This window comes from Triticum dicoccoides, chromosome 4A (genome assembly GCF_002162155.2).
Source record: "Triticum dicoccoides isolate Atlit2015 ecotype Zavitan chromosome 4A, WEW_v2.0, whole genome shotgun sequence".
NCBI classification, from domain to species: domain Eukaryota; kingdom Viridiplantae; phylum Streptophyta; class Magnoliopsida; order Poales; family Poaceae; genus Triticum; species Triticum dicoccoides.
The window spans coordinates 202,470,049-202,476,765 of NC_041386.1; positions in this window are offsets into that span (position 1 = coordinate 202,470,049).

The window sequence follows — 6,717 nt, forward strand, 5'->3', positions numbered from 1 at the left end:
GCGCGGGCTCGGGGGGGGGCCGTCCCGGGCCTGGCGGGCCAGCGGCGCGAGCGCGGCGGACGCGCCACGTGGCAGCACGGGAGTGGCTGAGGGCGGCGGCGCGTTTTTTTGTCCGGCGGCGCGGGGTGGCAGAAGGCTAGGGTTGGACCCAAAAATTCGAAGGAGTGCACATATTTATAGGTAGAGGGAGCTAGGAGAGTCCAAATGAGGTGCGGTTTTTTGGCCACATGATCGGGATCGAACGGCCGAGGGGATGGAGGGGGTTTGGATGGGTTTTGGGCCCCTTTGGAGGGGTGTTGGGCTGCAACACACACGAGGCCTTTACAGCTCCCCGGTTAACCGTTGGAGTATCAAACGGACTCCAAATGGAACGAAACTTGACAGGCGGTCTACCGATGGTGTACCAAGGCCTCTTGGCAAATCTCGGCCCAATCCGAGAAAGTTTAACACCCGCTAATGAAAAGAGGCAAAAAGGGGCACCGGAGGACGTAGGAGTGTCGGATTGCAAAACGGACAACGGGGAAAATGCTCGGATGAATGAGACAAACATGTATGCAAATGAGATGCACGTGATGACATGATATGAAATGCATGACATGGACAAAATGCAAAATGAAGACAAAACCCAACCACGAAGGAATCACATAACTAAGAGCCGAAAATGGCAAGAGTTGAAATACAAATATGGTAAGTTACATCCGGGGTGTTACAACACCCCACCACTATGAAAGGATCTCGTCTCGAGATCTAGGACTGAAAGAACTCCGGATATTCGGAACAGAGGTGGTCCTCGCGTTCCCAGGTGGCTTCTCGGTCGGAATGGTGTGACCACTTCACTTTCAGCAATTTGATAGACTTGTTGCGATCTTGCGCTCAGTTTCTTCAAGAATAACAATGGGATGCTCATGATAAGACAGGTCTTCTTGGAGATCAATCTCTTCGAAGTTGATAGTGTGGTCAGGCATCTTGAAACACTTGCGAAGCTGAGACACGTGAAACACGTTGTGCACATTTGCAAAGTTGGGAGGAAGCTCAAGTTGATAGGCGAGGTCGCCTCTTTTGCTAATGATCTTGAAAGGACCCATGTATCTAGGGGAAAGCTTCCCTTTGATACCGAAGCGACGAGTACCTTTCATTGGAGAGACGCGGAGGTAGACATGGTCTCCTATCTCGAAAGCCAAGTCACGATGCTTGCTATCATAGTAACTCTTCTGGCGCGATTGCGCGGCTTTGAGATTTTCATGTATGACTTTACACATTTCTTCAGCTTCTATGATTAAGTCATTGCCAAGAAGTTGGCATTCACCAGTCTCTGACCAATTAAGAGGAGTACAGCACTTTCTGCCATAGAGAATCTCGAATGGGGCCTTGCCTGAACTCTCTTGGAAGCTGTTGTTGTAGAAGAACTCGGCATATGGAAGACAATCTTACCACTTCATACCGAAAGAAATGACACAAGCCCTGAGCATATCTTCAAGAATCTGGTTGACTCGCTCGACTTGGCCACTAGTTTGAGGATGGAAGGCTGTGCTGAAGCGAATGTTGGTGCCCATGTCCTTCTGGAAGGAGTCCTAGAACTTAGAAGTAAAGATGCTTACACGATCTGAAGATATCAGCTGCGGAATGTCGTGCAAGGAGACAATCATGTAGGTATATAGCTCTGCCAACTGAGCTGCTGTGATAGATTCTTTGATAGGAAGAAAATGAGCCACTTTAGTAAGCTTGTCGATGACAACAAAGATAGCATCATTTCCGCGCTTGGACTTGGGAAATCCTGTCATGAAGTCCATCTCAATATGGTCAAACTTCCATTCTGGAATAGCAAGAGGTTGGAGGAGACCAACTGGCCGTTGGTGTTCTGCTTTCACTCTTCTGCAGACATCACATTCATTCACGAACTAAGCAATTTCTCGCTTCATTCGAGTCCACCAATACGACTGCTTAAGGTCATTGTACATCTTCGTACTTCCAGGATGAGTGGATAGAAGGGAATTGTGAGCCTCATTCATAATGATTTTACGAAGGTCACCTTTAGGAACAACAATTTGATCCTCGAAGAAAAGAGTATCTTTGTCATCAAGGCGATAGCACTTGTACTTGGGTTGGCTCTTGGCAATCCCAATATTCACCTTCTTCACCATGGCATCAAGAAGTTGTGCCTCACCAATTTGATCTTCCAAAGAAGGAGAGACTTGGAGGTTGGTAAGAAATCCTTGAGGAACAACTTGGAGATTAAGTTTGCGGAAAGCTTCACAAAGGTCCGATTGGAAGGGCTTGAGAATTAAGCTGTTGCAGTAGGCCTTCCTGCTCAAAGCGTCATCAATGACATTGGCCTTTCCTGTAGTATATTCAATACTCAGATTATACTCTTGAATCATTCGACCCAACGAGTCTGCATGAGGTTGAGGTTGGGCTGAGTGAAGATGTACTTGAGGCTCTTATGATCAGTGAAGATGTCCACTTTCCTTCCCAACAAGAGATGTCTCCATGTTAAAAGAGCATGGACAACTGCCGCCAACTCGAGGTCATGAGTGGGGTAGTTCTTTTCGTTGGGCTTCAACTGGAGAGAGGTATAGGCCACAACTTTCTTCTCTTGAATTAACACAGCACCGAGACCTTGCAGTGAAGCATCACAGAAATCTTCGAATGGTTTGGATTCATCAGGAGGAGTCAGAACTGGAGCTGTGACTAGCTTCTCTTTGAGGGTGTTGAAAGTGATGTCACATTCAGGCGTCCAGACATACTTCACATGCTTCTGGAGGAGGTTGGAAAGAGGCTTTGCAATCTTAGAGAAATTCTCAATGAACCTTCGACAATAGCTTGCAAGCCCAAGGAAACTGCGGAGCTGCTTGACATTCTAAGGCGGTTCCCAATTCACAATTGCAGACACCTTCTCAGGATTAACAGCTATGCCCTTGGCGGAGATGATATGCCCAAGGTAGAGAACCTCATCGAGCCAAAACTCACACTTTGAAAACTTCGCATAGAACTGATGTTCTCTGATTTTGTCCAGCACCAATCTCAAATCCTTGGCATGATCCTCCTTGTTCTTGGAAAAGACCAATATATCATCGAGATACACCCCCGATATTGATCTAATTCTCGGCATGGACTGGCTTTCTAAGCACAAGGCTCAGCTTGATTGTGCTGCCAGGCAGATTCAATTGACACACTCGTCTGAGGATGTGATCATCTATGCCACTCGTGATGATACCATTCGACTGTTTTCTCTCAATGAGAAGGGCGAGTTGAATGCCATCTCTCAGATTCCAGTCGTTTGTGAATATCAAGACGTCTTTCCAGAAGAGCTTCCGAGAATGCCTCCTCACCGGCCAGTTGAATTCGTCATCGATCTTGAGCCTGGCACGGAACCTGTTTGCAAACGTCCTTACAAGCTTGGACCAGAAGAGTTGAAGGAGCTGAAGAAACAACTCGATGTACAAGAGCATATGGGTCTGATCCGACCGAGTTCTTCTCCATGGGGTTGTGGTGTTCTTTTTGTCAAGAAGAACGATGGCACGGACAGACTTTGTGTCGACTACCGTCCATTGAACAAGAAGACCATAAAGAACAAGTACCCACTTCCCAACATCAATGAGCTATTCGAACAACTCAAAGGTGCTCAAGTATTCTCCAAGCTTGACCTTCGTATGGGTTATCATCAGATTCGCATTCGTGAACAAGATAACCCAAGGACAACATTCAGAACAAGCTATGGTTCTTATGAATACACTCTCATGTCTTTCGGCCTTGTCAATGCTCCTCCAACGTTCTCTCGCATGATGAACTTCATCTTCAACCCTTACACAAATGACTTCGTCTTGGTATATCTCGATGATATATTGGTCTTTTCCAAGAACAAGGAGGATCATGCCAAGCATTTGAGATTGGTACTCGACAAACTCAAAGAACATTAGTTCTATGCGAAGTTTTCAAAGTGCGAGTTTTGGCTCGATGAGGTTCTCTACCTTGGCCATATCATCTCCGCCAAGGGCATAGCTGTTAATCTTGAGAAGGTGTCTGCAATCGTGAATTGGGAACCGCCTCAGAATGTGAAGCAGCTCCGCAGTTTCCTTGGGCTTGCAAGCTATTGTCGAAGATTCGTTGAGAATTTCTCTAAGATTGCAAAGCCTCTTTCCAACCTCCTCTAGAAGCATGTGAAGTATGTCTGGACACCTAAATGTGATGTGGCTTTCAACACCCTCAAAAAGAAGTTAGTCACAGCTCCAGTTATGACTCCTCCTGATGAATCCAAACCATTCGAAGTTTTCTGTGATGCTTCCCTGCAAGGTCTCGGTGCTGTGTTAATGCAAGAGAAGAAAGTTGTGGACTATACCTCTGGCTAGTTGAAGCCCAACGAAAAGAACTACCACACTCACGACCTCAAGTTGGCGGCAGTTGTCCATGCTCTTTTAACATGGAGACATCTCTTGTTGGGAAGGAAAGTGGACATCTTCATTGATCATAAGAGCCTCAAGTACATCTTCACTCAACGCAACCTCAACCTCGGGAAGACTCGTTGGGTCGAAATGATTCAAGAGTACAATCCGAGTATTGAATATACTCCAGGCAAGGTCAATGTCATTGTAGACGCTTTGAGCAGAAAGGCTTACTGCAACAACTTAATTATCAAGCCCTTCCAACCGGACCTTTGTGAAGCTTTCCACGAACTTAATCTCCAAGTTGTTCCTCAAGGATTTCTTGCCAACCTCCAAGTCTCTCCTACTTTGGAAGATCAAATTCGTGAGGCACAACTTCTTGATGCAATGGGGAAGAAGGTAAAAAATGGGATTGCCAAGAGCCAACCCAAGTACAAGTGCTATCGCCTTGATGACAAAGATACTCTTTTCTTCGAGGATCGAATTGTGGTTCCTTAGGGTGACCTTCGTAAAGTCATTATGAACGAGGCTCACAATTCACTCCTATCTATTCATCCTCGAAGTACAAAGATGTACCATGACCTCAAGCAGTCGTATTGGTGGACTCCAATGAAGCGAGAAATTGCTCAGTTCGTGAATGAATGTGATGTCTGCAGAAGAGTGGAAGCAGAACACCAACGGCCAGCTGGTCTCCTCCAACCTCTTGCCATTCCAGAATGGAAGTTTGACCATATTGAGATGGACTTCGTGACTGGCTTTCCCAAGTCCAAACGTGGAAATGATGCTATCTTTGTTGTCATCGACAAGCTTACTAAAGTGGCTCATTTTCTTCCTATCAAAGAATCTATCACAGCATCTCAGTTGGCAGAGCTATATACCTCCAGGATTGTCTCCTTGCACAGCATTCCGCAGTTGATATCTTCAGATCGTGGAAGCATCTTTACTTCTAAGTTCTGGGACTCCTTCCAGAAGGCCATGGGCACCAACATTCGCTCTAGCACAGCCTTCCATCCTCAAACTAGTGGCCAAGTCGAGCGAGTCAACCAAATTCTTGAAGATATGCTCAGGGCTTGTGTCATTTCCTTTGATATGAAGTGGGAAGATTGTCTTCCATATGCCGAGTTCTCCTACAACAACAGCTTCCAAGCGAGTTTGGGCAAGTCCCCATTCGAGATTCTCTATGACAGAAAGTGGCGTACTCCTCTTAATTGGTCAAAGACTGGTGAACGCCAACTTCTTATTAATGACTTAATCACGGAAGCTGAAGAAATTTGCAAAGTCATCCATGAAAATCTCAACGCCGCGCAATCGCGTCAGAAGAGTTACTATGATAGCAAGCATCATGACTTGGCTTTCGAGATCGGAGACCATGTCTACCTTGGTGTCTCTCCAATGAAAGGTACTCATCGCTTCCGTATCAAAGGGAAACTTGCCCCTAGATACGTGGGACCCTTCAAGATCATTGGCAAAAGAGGCGATATCGCCTATCAACTTGAGCTTCCATCCAACTTTGCAAATGTGCACGACGTGTTTCACGTGTCACAGCTTCGCAAGTGTTTCAAGACTCCTGACCGCACCATCAACTTCGAAGAGATTGATCTCCAAGAAGACATGTCTTATCATGAGCATCTCGTTGCTATTCTTGAAGAAACTGAGCGAAAGACTCGCAACAAGTCTATCAAATTCCTGAAAGTTAAGTGGTCACATCATTCCGACCGAGAAGCCACCTGGGAACGCGAGGACCACCTCCGTTCCGAATATCTGAAGTTCTTTCAGTCCTAGATCTCAGGACGAGATCCTTTCGTAGTGGTGGAGTGTTGTAACACCCTGGATGTAACTTACCATATTTGTACTCCAACTCTTGCCATTTTCAGCTCTAAGTTATGATATTCCCTCGTGGTTGGGTTTTGTCTTCGTTTTGCATTTTGTCCATGTCATGCATTTCGTATCATGTCATTATGTGCATCGCATTTGCATACGTGTCTGTCTCATGCATCTGAGCATTTTCCCCGTTGTCTGTTTTGCAATCCGACACTCCTACGTCCTCCGGCGCCCCCTTTTGTCTCTTTTTCATGTGCAGGTGTAAAACTTTCTCGGAATGAACCGAGATTTGCCAAGCGGCCTTGGTACACCACCGGTAGCCGCCTGTCAAGTTACGTGCCATTTGGAGCCCGTTTGATACTCCAACGGTTAACCGGGGAACCGTAAAGGCCTCGGGTGTGTTGCAGCCCAACACCCCTCCAAAGTGGCCCAATAAACCATCCAAACCCCCTTCATCCTCTCGGCCATTCGATCATGATCACGTGGCCGAAAACCGCGCCTCATTTGGACTCTCCTA